Genomic DNA, 11,433 nt, shown 5'->3' with positions numbered 1-11,433 from the left:
CATACACAATTAAAGTTGTTACTTTTCCTTCTTTCTGTTTTATAAACAAAGTATGATCTGGGTTACTTTGCTTATAGCCAAACTCCTTCATTGTAGTCGAGAATCTCCCAAACCATACTCTAGGTGACTGTTTCAGCTCGTACAATGACTTCTTCAATTTACAGACTTCACCTTGACACAAAGAATCACTTTTAACACTGGGTGGTAGCTCCATGTAGACTTCTTCTTCTAAGTCTTCATTGAGAAAGACATTTTTAACATCAAACTGTTTTAGAGACCAGTCTCGATTTGCTACTATAGATATAAGAATGCGAATTGTATTGATCTTAGCTACTGGTGCAAAAGTATACTGATAGTCTATCCTATACCTTTGTGTATATCCCTTTACAACTAGTTGAGTTTTATATCTTTCAATACTTCCATCCGGTTTGAGTTTCACCATGAACACCCATCGACATCCAATTATCTCCGCACCTTTAGGTTGTGGAACAAGTTCCCAGGTGACATTTTTTGTTTTTTGTAGAGCCTCCATCTCTTTGTTCATCGCCTTTCTCCATTTTGGATCAGCTAAAACATCCTGCACATTACTAGGAATAGAAACCCTGGATAATTGATCAACAGTAAATGCATATGATTTAGTCAACCTATGGGAGGACACATAATTGTTGATATAGTATTTGGTCTTTGCTTCAGGATCAAGTTCATATTGTTTTTTTGGAACTCCCTTATTCAATCTTTGTGGATATCTAGGAATTATATTTTCTGTAGGAACACACATTTCATGTGACTCATCAAACACAGGCTTCGTATTTACCTGAGGAGGAACATTCTGGGTTGATTCTTCAGTTGATGGTGCAGACGGAGGCAACTCTGAGGGTTCTTCAGGAGAAATTAATGATTCACTTTCGGCTTCATGGTTGTGATCACAATCTTGTTGCACACCTGGTTGTTTAAAAAATTCATTTATCGCTTCTAACTCAATAAAGTCAGTACCTCCGCTACTATTCTCTAGTCAAACATTTTCTTCAATTGAGCTCTGCCCCAAAAGAGAATTCTGAGAGACTCCCCCTGAGTAATAAGGCTCAAAATCATGGAAAGAGGCATCTATAGTCACATGGAGCTTTCAGGTGTGTGGATCATAACACCGATAGACAATAAAAAACACATCGTTTGGCACATGGATCAAGTTTATTTGGCAAGACTATTGAGATATGAACATATACCGTACACCCAAAAATGCGAGGTTCAAGATTCAAAAGGTGGGGAATGGAAATTAGGGATTGCAGTTTGTGTTGAGTTTGAAAGTCTATAACTCGAGAAGGTGTTTGATTAATGAGGTAGGTAGAAGACTTGACAGCTTCGCTCCAATAAAATTGAGGCATGTTCATGCCAAAGAGGGACGCACGCACTACTTCCAAAAGTTATCTATTCTTCTTCTCTGCCAATCCATTTTGTTGGGGAGTATATGTGCAAGTCTGATGGCAAATGCCATGATTGTTTAGAAAAGTTTTTAGAGAAGCATCAACAAACTTCGTACCATTGTTAGATTGTAAAACACGAATCTACTTTGGCTACTAAGTGTATATCATTTTATGAAAATTCTGAAATGTTTAACATACATGACTCTTTTTTATAAGGATACCCAAGTCATTCTACTGCATTCATCAATAAATGTCACAAAGTAACGAGCTCAAGAAATACAGGGAACCTTTACAGGACCCCAAACATCAGAATGAATAACCTCAAACGGTTATCATGCCTCCGCTGGTGCTTCTAGTTCTGCTGTATTGCCTGTTGCCTCACCGATTGTTCCTATTCCTGCACCTACTACCTTAACAAGCCTCATGCTCCTTATACTTACCATATACAACCTCTAGTGGGTAGATCAGATCTTGGTCCACAGAAAGAGCTAACATAGGAACATTGTTTTTTTAGAGATGACTCTTGTATAAGAAATTTCCACTTCTGTCATGCAATCCATCTGCTCGAAATGTTGTTGTAAGCTGCAAGAGAAGTTTTGCAGGTATGGTACCTGCCAATCATGGTTATAAGTGATTATAAGATTTAAACATTGTTATCATATATATATATATATATATATATACGTTATTGTAATTTTCTTGGGCTTATCACTTACGAGACTGTATGAGAGAAAGGGGAAGAGATCGAGGGGCGGGATTCATATTCTTGAGTTTTTTTTACCTTTCTTGCATAATCGGCGCCATCTGAGTATTCCTTTGTCAATTTTGGGGTTGTCTGCAGTGGATTTTGGAACCAACACAAGGTTCTCCTTTGGCGTCATCTAGGTTTGGGACATTCTTGTCTCTGTCTACGTTCTTTGTAGCTTTCGGTGGCAGAACGATTCGTGGAACTGTGTGGGGACCGATAGTCGTGGAATTTTGTGGTTTTTGGGACGTTCAGTGGAGGTCATTACAGTCTCACAGAATTTTAAGATTTCTATAGCAGGTTTACTGCTGCAGTTTGTTGATTTCTAGGTTTTGGAGTGGTGTTCGGCAATAGATCTGTTGGTGGTTCTTAGACTGGAGTGTAGTTCTCATTGTAAGCTATTTTTTTGAAGTTTCTATAGCGTCTTACTAAAGCTTAGCTCTTTCAGTAGAAATATTACTTGGATTGCTTGCATCTTGGCTTCCATTGGAGGACAACAGGACTTACAATTTGTTTTTAGTCCCACTAGAGTTTTCGGCAGTAGATCTATCCAGAGAGTCATTCCATTGGATTTTGTTTGCAGAGGAGCACTGTTTTCCAGGCGAGTAATTCGTCATTGTCGTTTGGATTTTATCATCTGGGTTTTATCATGTCATCTGAAAGATTAGACTCATTCCCTATTCGTTTCACGGGTAAAAATTACACTGCTTGGGAATTTCAGTTTCATTTATTTGTTATGGGAAAAGAGTTATGGGGTCATGTAGATGGGAGTGATCCCGCACCTCGAGAGGTCGAGGCTTTGTCTAAGTGGAAGGTCAAGGATGCTAGGGTCATGACTTGGATCCTTGGCTTCGTTGAGTCTCACTTTGATCTCAATCTGAGGCCTTATAAAAATGCCGCTAACATGTGGAATTACCTCAACAAGGTTTACCATCATGACAACACGGCTCAATGTTTTCAATTGGAATATGAGAAGGTTGCTTTCACACAGGGAAGCCCCTCCATTGAGGAATATTTTTCTGGTTTTCAAAATCTTTGGGCGGACTATTCAGACATTGTTTATGCTAATGTTCCCATTGCAGCTCTCTCTATTGTTTCAGCAGTGCATGAAACAAGCAAGAGAGATCAATTCTTGATGAAACTCCGTTCTGATTTTGAAATTGCACGTTCTAATCTGATGAATCATCATCCTATACCATCTCTAGATGGTTGTTTTAGTGAATTTTATCGTGAGGAGCTACGCATAGTAACTCAGGCTGACATGGAACATCGGGCTAATGTTAGTGCCTCTGTTACTCTGGCTTATGCAGCATAGGGGAGGAATAAGGGTCGAGGCATGCGTGTTGTCCAATGCTTTAGTTGTAAACTTTTTGGTCATATTGCTCGGGATTGCCCTAAAAAGTTCTGTAACTACTGCAAGAAACAGGGTCATATCCTCTCTGCTTGTTCCATTCGACCTGAAAGGAAGTAGGGTACTGCTTATCATGCCTCCGTTGGTGCTTCTAGTTCTGCTGTATTGCCTGCTGCCTCATCGATTGTTCCTATTCCTGCCCCTACTGCCTTAACAAACCTGAACATACTCACTTCTGAAATGGTACAACAATTGATCATCTCTGTTTTTCTTCATTTGGACTCTCAGGTAATCATAAAGTTTCTTCTAAGCCATGGTATTTTGACTCTGGAGCCTCTAACCATATGACCAATACTGTTGTTTCTCTTTCCAATGTAAAAAATTATGATGGAAATATGAAAATTAACATCGTCGATGGCAGTTGTCTGCTTATCAGTGTTGTTGGCGATCTTTCCTCTTCCTTAATTGATGTTTTTGTGTCTCCTGACCTCTCCAAAAATCTTATTTCTATTGGTCAATTGGTTGATAATAATTGTAATGTCCGTTTCTCTTGCTCTGTTTGTGTCGTCCAGGATCAAGCGTCAGGGAAGATGATCGTGAAGGGGCCTAAAGTGGGACGACTATTTCCTCTTCAAGTTTTTCCTACCACCTTTATTCCTAGTTTTCCTTTACTTTCCTTTGCATGCAATGCTATTGGTTCTGGAACTTAGACGTGGCATAGATGTCTAGGCCACCCAAACTCTGATGTACTTCGTAAGTTGTTTAATTCTGGTTTATTGGGACATAAAACATGTTCTTCTCTTGATCTTTCTTTTGAATGTCCATCATGCAAACTTGGCAAAAGTAAAGTTCTACCTTTTCCTCATCATGCATCTCATGCCTTACAATGTTTCAATATTATTCATAGTGATGTTTGGGGGATTGCACCTGTTATTTTTCATGCGCATTACAAGTACTTTGTCACTTTTATTGATGACTTTAGTCGCCTTTATTCATAACACCGATAGCCAATAAAAAATACATCGTTTGGCACATGGATCAAGTTTATTTGGCAAGACTATTGGGATATGAACATATACGGTACACCCAAAAATGCGAGGTTCAAGATTCAAAAGGTGGGGAATGGAAATTAGGGATTGAAGTTTGTGTTGAGTTCGAAAGTCTATAACTTGAGAAGGTGTTTGATTAATGAGGTAGGTAGCAAACTTGACAGCTTTGCCCCAATAAAATCGAGGCATGTTCATGCCAAAGAGGGGCGCACACACTACTTCCAAAAGTTATCTATTCTTCTTCTCTGCCAATCCATTTTGTTGGGGAGTATATGTGCAGGTCTAATGGTAAATGCCATGATTGTTCAAAAAAATTTTTAGAGAAGCATCAACAAACTTCGTACCATTGTTAGATTACAAAACACGAATCTACTTTGGCTACTAAGTGTGTATCATTTTATGAAAATTCTGAAATGCTTAACATACATGACTCTTTTTTATAAGTAAGGGAACCTTTGCAGGGCCCCAAACATCATAATGAATAACCTCAAACAGTACGGAACTTTTATGCAAACTTGGTAAATAAGAGATACGATGGCTCTTAGCCAGTTCACAAGTGTCACAATGAAAATCCAAATAATTCAAACCTGAAAAAAGTTTTTGTTGCAATTTCTTGAGATAACCAAAGGAAAGATGACATAATCTTCGGTGCCATAACCATATAGTTGCTTGAGCACTGTCTTCACTACTAACTTGATTGGGCTGACTGATCTTCGATCCCCCATTCTCTGTCAACTCCAAATAGTAGAGTTTGCCCTGTCTAACACCATAACCAAGAATCTTTCGGGTTAGAATATCCTGAAAGACATAAAATGAGGGCAAGAAAGTTACAGTACAAGCAAGAGTTGAAGTAATTTGGCTAACAGACAACAGATTGCATTCAAGATATGGAACAACAAGAACATTATCTAATGTAAGGATATTTGACAAGATAACATATCTTTCCCCAGTAATAGGAGAGGTACTACCATTGGCGGTGGAAATAATGGATTGAAGAGAAGGTAGGACAAATTTTAACTGACTGGAATCCCTTGTCATGTGATCGGATGCACCTGTATCAATAATCCAAATTCTATTCTTAGAATTTGTAGTGATTACTGATGTTTTACGAATAATACCTGGTTGGGCAACATTTGCCGTAGGCAGCAACTGTTCTTCGGTAGATGTCGCCATAACTTTCCTAACAATTTTTTTTCGAGGTTTTTTTTAGAAGTCCTACCACTCCGGATAGCCAATAATCTCATAACAACATTGTTGTGAATGTTCTTTTTCCCCGCAGTGAGTGCATACCCGGTTGTTAACTTTTCTAGAGGATTGAGTGTTTCGACTGCTTAATGATCCTTGTCGATTTTGGTTGACCAACATAGCCGAGTTCTTTGAGATTGGACGATAACTCCCCATTGTATGTCTCAATTGATATTCTCGTCTGACATATGCATATGTGCTTTCCAAATCAAGTTTGGGGTCTTTTCGCAAGATTTCTCCATGAACCTAATCAAACTCAGAGTCAAGTCCACTGAGAAAAATATGCACTTGAAGCCTAGAGATCGCAGAGTGCAACTGGATTTGCCCTTCTACTGTTCCTTCCTAAGATGTAGTTCTATGATCAATCTCCTAGAAAATAGTAACCAATTCATTGTAGTACGTTAATAATGGTCTACCATTTTGTTTGGTAGAAAAAGATATCTGATTCAACTCAAATATACAGGTTTCATATGATCCACCATAAACGTTTTTTTATACAGCTTCCCATATCTCCTTGGTAGTAGAGAGGAAAATAAATCGTTGCATTAGCAACAGACTCATTGAGTCAATAAGCCTACTTTTGACTCTTTGATTTTCGGTAATCCATGCGCCAAGATTGGGATCTCCAGATTCTGGTTTTCTCGTTGCGTCGATGAGATATCCAGCTTTGTTGAGAGTGCCAATTTGCATCTCCATGGGCTGGGACCATAATGAGTAATTGGTCTCATCGAGGATGATTCCAGTTGGAAAGGCAAAATTGTCTTGGTGGACGATAATCTGCAGTGATGGTGCTGGGATAAGTTTGAGGCGCCTGTAGTGGTAGCCATCAATTTCTATCACTAAATTACTAGGAATAGTCCCAATCACAACTTCGTTCAGTCTGGAAATTTGGTTAGGTCCGGTCTGGTCCAGTTCTGTCTGGCCCAGTCTGGTCCGGATCCCCTGGGTTGACCAGCCGGTCTCGGTCGGTTCGGTTGGCAGATAAATAAAGGAACAATAGTTCCTAAGTTAAAAAAAATCACCTTTCTCCTTCGGCGATGGTGACGGTGTGTCGGCTTACTTCGGTGATGGCTGTGGTCGGTAGCTTAGGCGTCGATTCGTCGGCTTTCACGAGTTCGAGTCCCGCTGGAGTTCAGGCGGTGGCTTAGTGTTACAACGACGAACAAAAGGAACACGACTCGGTGTTTGGCAATGGCAGAGCATCTTCAGTGTTGTGGTATGGTCATCGGCAACAACATAGCTGGTGGTGCAATCGTCGGTGGTCATTGGTGACGTTCTTCAACTACGGGATAGAGCTGTGCCGAGATCGTCGGGCCACAATACGAAAAAATAGAGTTCTGCTACTGCCTTTGGCGACCTTTTTTTTTTTGAACGACTTTATTAGCGACTATGGGAGCACTAGCTCTGATCTTCGGCGACTGGAAGGAGAAGAGAATTCTCCTACTCTAATACCATGTCAAACCGAGTAACACCAAAGAAAGGTTTCAAAGAATGATTTTCTGATGATCTATTCTTCTCCTAACGGAGGCTATTTAACATACATTACATCCTAAAATTAGGTCTTATTTAGATCCTAAAATCATGGAAACAAATCGTTTCCTACAATCACACTTACAAATTTACACAGCTCATTACATCTTTGCACACAATTTGTCTTCTCTTTGTGCTAATTATCTTGGTTTTTTATACTTGCGATCAGATGTATCCACTAACTGTTTGAACCAGTAAACTTCAATGAGTTGAATAGTAATGGCTATCTTTGTGTCTAAGATCATCCAAGATTCCAAATGTCATGTTTTGGGTTTGGAAGCAAGAACATTTACAGCTTAATAGATATGGCATTTGTGCAAGTTTGAATGTCTTTTATTGTTGCTGGAAATGCAGGAGGAATATGAAGCAAATGATGAAGTTGGAGAGTGCCCAGAATCTTAAATGAAAGATTTTGAGTTACAAAAAATGCTATGCACCACAATCAGATGTTTTTTTTCAATGTTTTGCCACATTCAATCTTCATCAGTAATCAGTATTTTACTTTCTTGGTAAAAGTAAAGGAATGGGAATTACCATTAACACTTTTGAACGTGCTACTTGCTAAAATTCAAGGTAGCTCTGTTTTCTTTTGCCTTTTGGAGGGTTGTAAAAGGTAGCTTTGTTGAAATGATCACATTACTTATCATGACGACTGAGAAACTCAATAATACATGGAAATACTTCATCAACCATCTTCAAGAAAACAAAAGCACCCATTAACACACTTAAAAACTTGAATGCTTTACTATTAATAAATGTAGAGATTGTCTAAGAACTCATACCAGTCATCCACCAACTATATCGTAGTGACCATAATGCAGACCATTTGGTTGTCCAAAAAGTTTGTAGGTCACCAAATGTTGAGGAAGGAATTTAATAGTTTCTGTCAAAGCAACCAAAGTGTTAGAGACCATATGAGCAGATTGAGCCTCATGCTCCTTATACTTACTGTATACAGCCTCTAGTGGGTAGATCAGATCTTGGTCCACAGAAAGAGCTAACATAGGAACATTTTTTTTTGAGAGATGACTCTTGTATAAGAAATTTCCACTTCTGTCATGCAATCCATCTGATCGAAATGTTGTTGTAAGCTGCAAGAGAAGTTTTGCAGGTATGGTACCTGCCAATCATGGTTATAAGTGATTATAAGATTTAAACATTGTTATCATATATATATATATATATATTTACTGTTAAACACCTAGCCAATACTACCCAAAAGACTGGCATGTGAGGAGCGGAAGACATAGGTACTTAACCCCAGGACCATAATAGTACCCCACCCTTCCCCGAGCCGATGACCGCGGAGGCTACCACAACAGAGCAACCGGAGCCGGGTCGAACCCGGGTCAGTCCAGGCACGTGACCACCCGCATCCATTTTTTGGGGGGCACCGGGATTCGAAGTCGGGACACAACACTAGCTCTGATACCAAATGTTAAACACCTAGCCAATACTACCCAAAAGACCGGCCTGTTAGGAGCGGAAGACATAGGTACTTAACCCCAGGACCATAACATATACATTATTGTAATTTTCTTGGGCTTATCACTTACGAGACTGTAGAGAAAGGGGAAGAGATCGGGGAGCGGGATTCATAGTCTTGAGTTTTTTTTACCTTTCTTGCATAATCGGCGCCATCTGAGTATTCCTTTGTATATTTTGGGGTTGTCTACAGTGGATTTTGGAACCAACACAAGGTTCTCCTTCGGCGTCATCTAGGTTTGGGACGTTCTTGTCTCTGTCTGCGTTCTTTGTAGCTTTCGGTGGCAGAACGATTCGTGGAACTGTGTGGGGAGCGATAGTCGTGGAATTTTGTGGTTTTTGGGACGTTCAGTGGAGGTCATTACGGTCTCACATAATTTTAAGATTTCTATAGCAGGTTTACTGCTGCAGTTTGTTGATTTCTAGGTTTTGGAGTGGTGTTCGGCAATAGATCTGTTGGTGGTTCTTAGACTGGAGTGTAGTTCTCATTGTAAGCTATTTTTTGAAGTTTCTATAGCGTCTTACTGAAGCTTAGCTCTTTCAGTAGAAGTATTACTTGGATTGCTTGCATCTTCGCTGCCATTGGAGGACAACAGGACTTACAATTTGTTTTTAGTCCCACTAGAGTTTTCGGCAGTAGATCTATCCAGAGAGTCATTCCATTGGATTTTGTTTGCAGAGGAGCATTGTTTTCTAGGCGAGTAATTCGTCATTGTCGTTTGGATTTTATCATCTGGGTTTTATCATGTCATCTGAAAGATTTGACTCATTCCCTATTCGTTTCACGGGTAAAAATTACACTGCTTGGGAATTTCAGTTTCGTTTATTTGTTATGGGAAAAGAGTTATGGGGTCATATAGATGGGAGTGATCCCGCACCTCGAGAGGCCGAGACTTTGTCCAAGTGGAAGGTCAAGGATGCTAGGGTCATGACCTGGATCCTTGGCTTCGTTGAGTCTCACTTTGATCTCAATCTGAGGCCTTATAAAAATGCCGCTAACATGTGGAATTACCTCAACAAGGTTTACCATCAAGACAACACGACTCAATGTTTTCAATTGGAATATGAGAAGGTTGCTTTCACACAGGGAAACCTCTCCATTGAGGAATATTTTTCTGGTTTTCAAAATCTTTGGGCGGACTATTCAGACATTGTTTATGCTAATGTTCCCATTGCAACTCTCTCTATTGTTTCAGCAGTGCATGAAACAAGCAAGAGAGATCAATTCTTGATGAAGCTCCGTTTTGATTTTGAAATTGCACGTTCTAATCTGATGAATCATCATCCTATACCATCTCTAGATGGTTGTTTTAGTGAATTTTATCGTGAGGAGCTACGCATAGTAACTCAGGCTGACATGGAACATCGGGCTAATGTTAGTGCCCCTGTTACTGTGGCTTATGCAGCACAGGGGAGGAATAAGGGTCGAGGCATGCGTGTTGTCCAATGCTTTAGTTGTAAATTTTTTGGTCATATTGCTCGGGATTGCCCTAAAAAGTTCTGTAACTACTGCAAGAAACAGGGTCATATCATCTCTGCTTGTTCCATTGGACCTGAAAGGAAGCAGGGTACTGGTTATCATGCCTCCGCTGGTGCTTCTAGTTCTGCTGTATTGCCTGCTGCCTCACCGATTGTTCCTATTCCTGTCTCTACTGCCTTAACAAACCTGAACATACTCACTTCTGAAATGGTACAACAATTGATCATCTCTGTTTTTCTTTATTTGGACTCTCAGGTAATCATAAAGTTTATTCTAAGCCATGGTATTTTGACTCCGGAGCCTTTAACCATATGACCAATACTGTTGTTTCTCTTTCCAATGTCAAAAATTATGATGGAAATATGAAAATTAACATCGCCGATGGCAATTGTTTGCCTATCAGTGTTGTTGGTGATCTTTCTTCTTCCTTAATTGATGTTTTTGTGTCTCCTGACCTCTCCGCAAATCTTATTTCTAGTGGTCAATTGGTTGATAATAATTGTAATATCCATTTCTCTCGCTCTTGTTGTGTTGTCCAGGATCAAACGTCAGGGAAGATGATCGTGAAGGGGCCTAAAGTGGGACAATTCTTTCCTCTTCAAGTTTTTCCTACTACCTTTATTCCTAGTTTTCCTTTACTTTCCTTTGCATACAATGCTATTGGTTCTGGAACTCAAATGTGGCATAGACGTCTAGGCCACCCAAACTCTGAAGTACTTCTTAAGTTGTTTAATTCTGGTTTATTGGGATATAAAACATGTTCTTCTTTTGATCTTTCTTTTGAATGTCCATCATGCAAACTTGGCAAAAGTAAAGTTCTACCTTTTCCTCATCATGCATCTCATGCCTTACAATGTTTTAATATTATTCATAGTGATGTTTGGGGGATTGCACCTATTGTTTTTCATGCGCATTACAAGTACTTTGTTACTTTTATTGATGACTTTAGTCGCTTTACTTGGGTTTACTTCCTACGGGCTAAGGCTGAAGTTTTTTTAGTATTTAAGCGCATTTTTGTGCTTCTTGAGACTCAATTATCTGCCAGCATCAAGGTCTTCCGTTCTGATTCTGTGGTGAATACAAGTCTAATGAGTTCCAGGACTTTCTTCAAAGCAAATGGATCGTCT

This window comes from Aristolochia californica, unplaced genomic scaffold, assembly GCF_029961685.1.
Source record: "Aristolochia californica isolate CCGP_79_NKW_82.1479 unplaced genomic scaffold, dmAriCali1.0.hap1 SCAF_15, whole genome shotgun sequence".
NCBI classification, from domain to species: Eukaryota; Viridiplantae; Streptophyta; class Magnoliopsida; order Piperales; family Aristolochiaceae; genus Aristolochia; species Aristolochia californica.
This window is presented reverse-complemented; position numbering follows the sequence as displayed.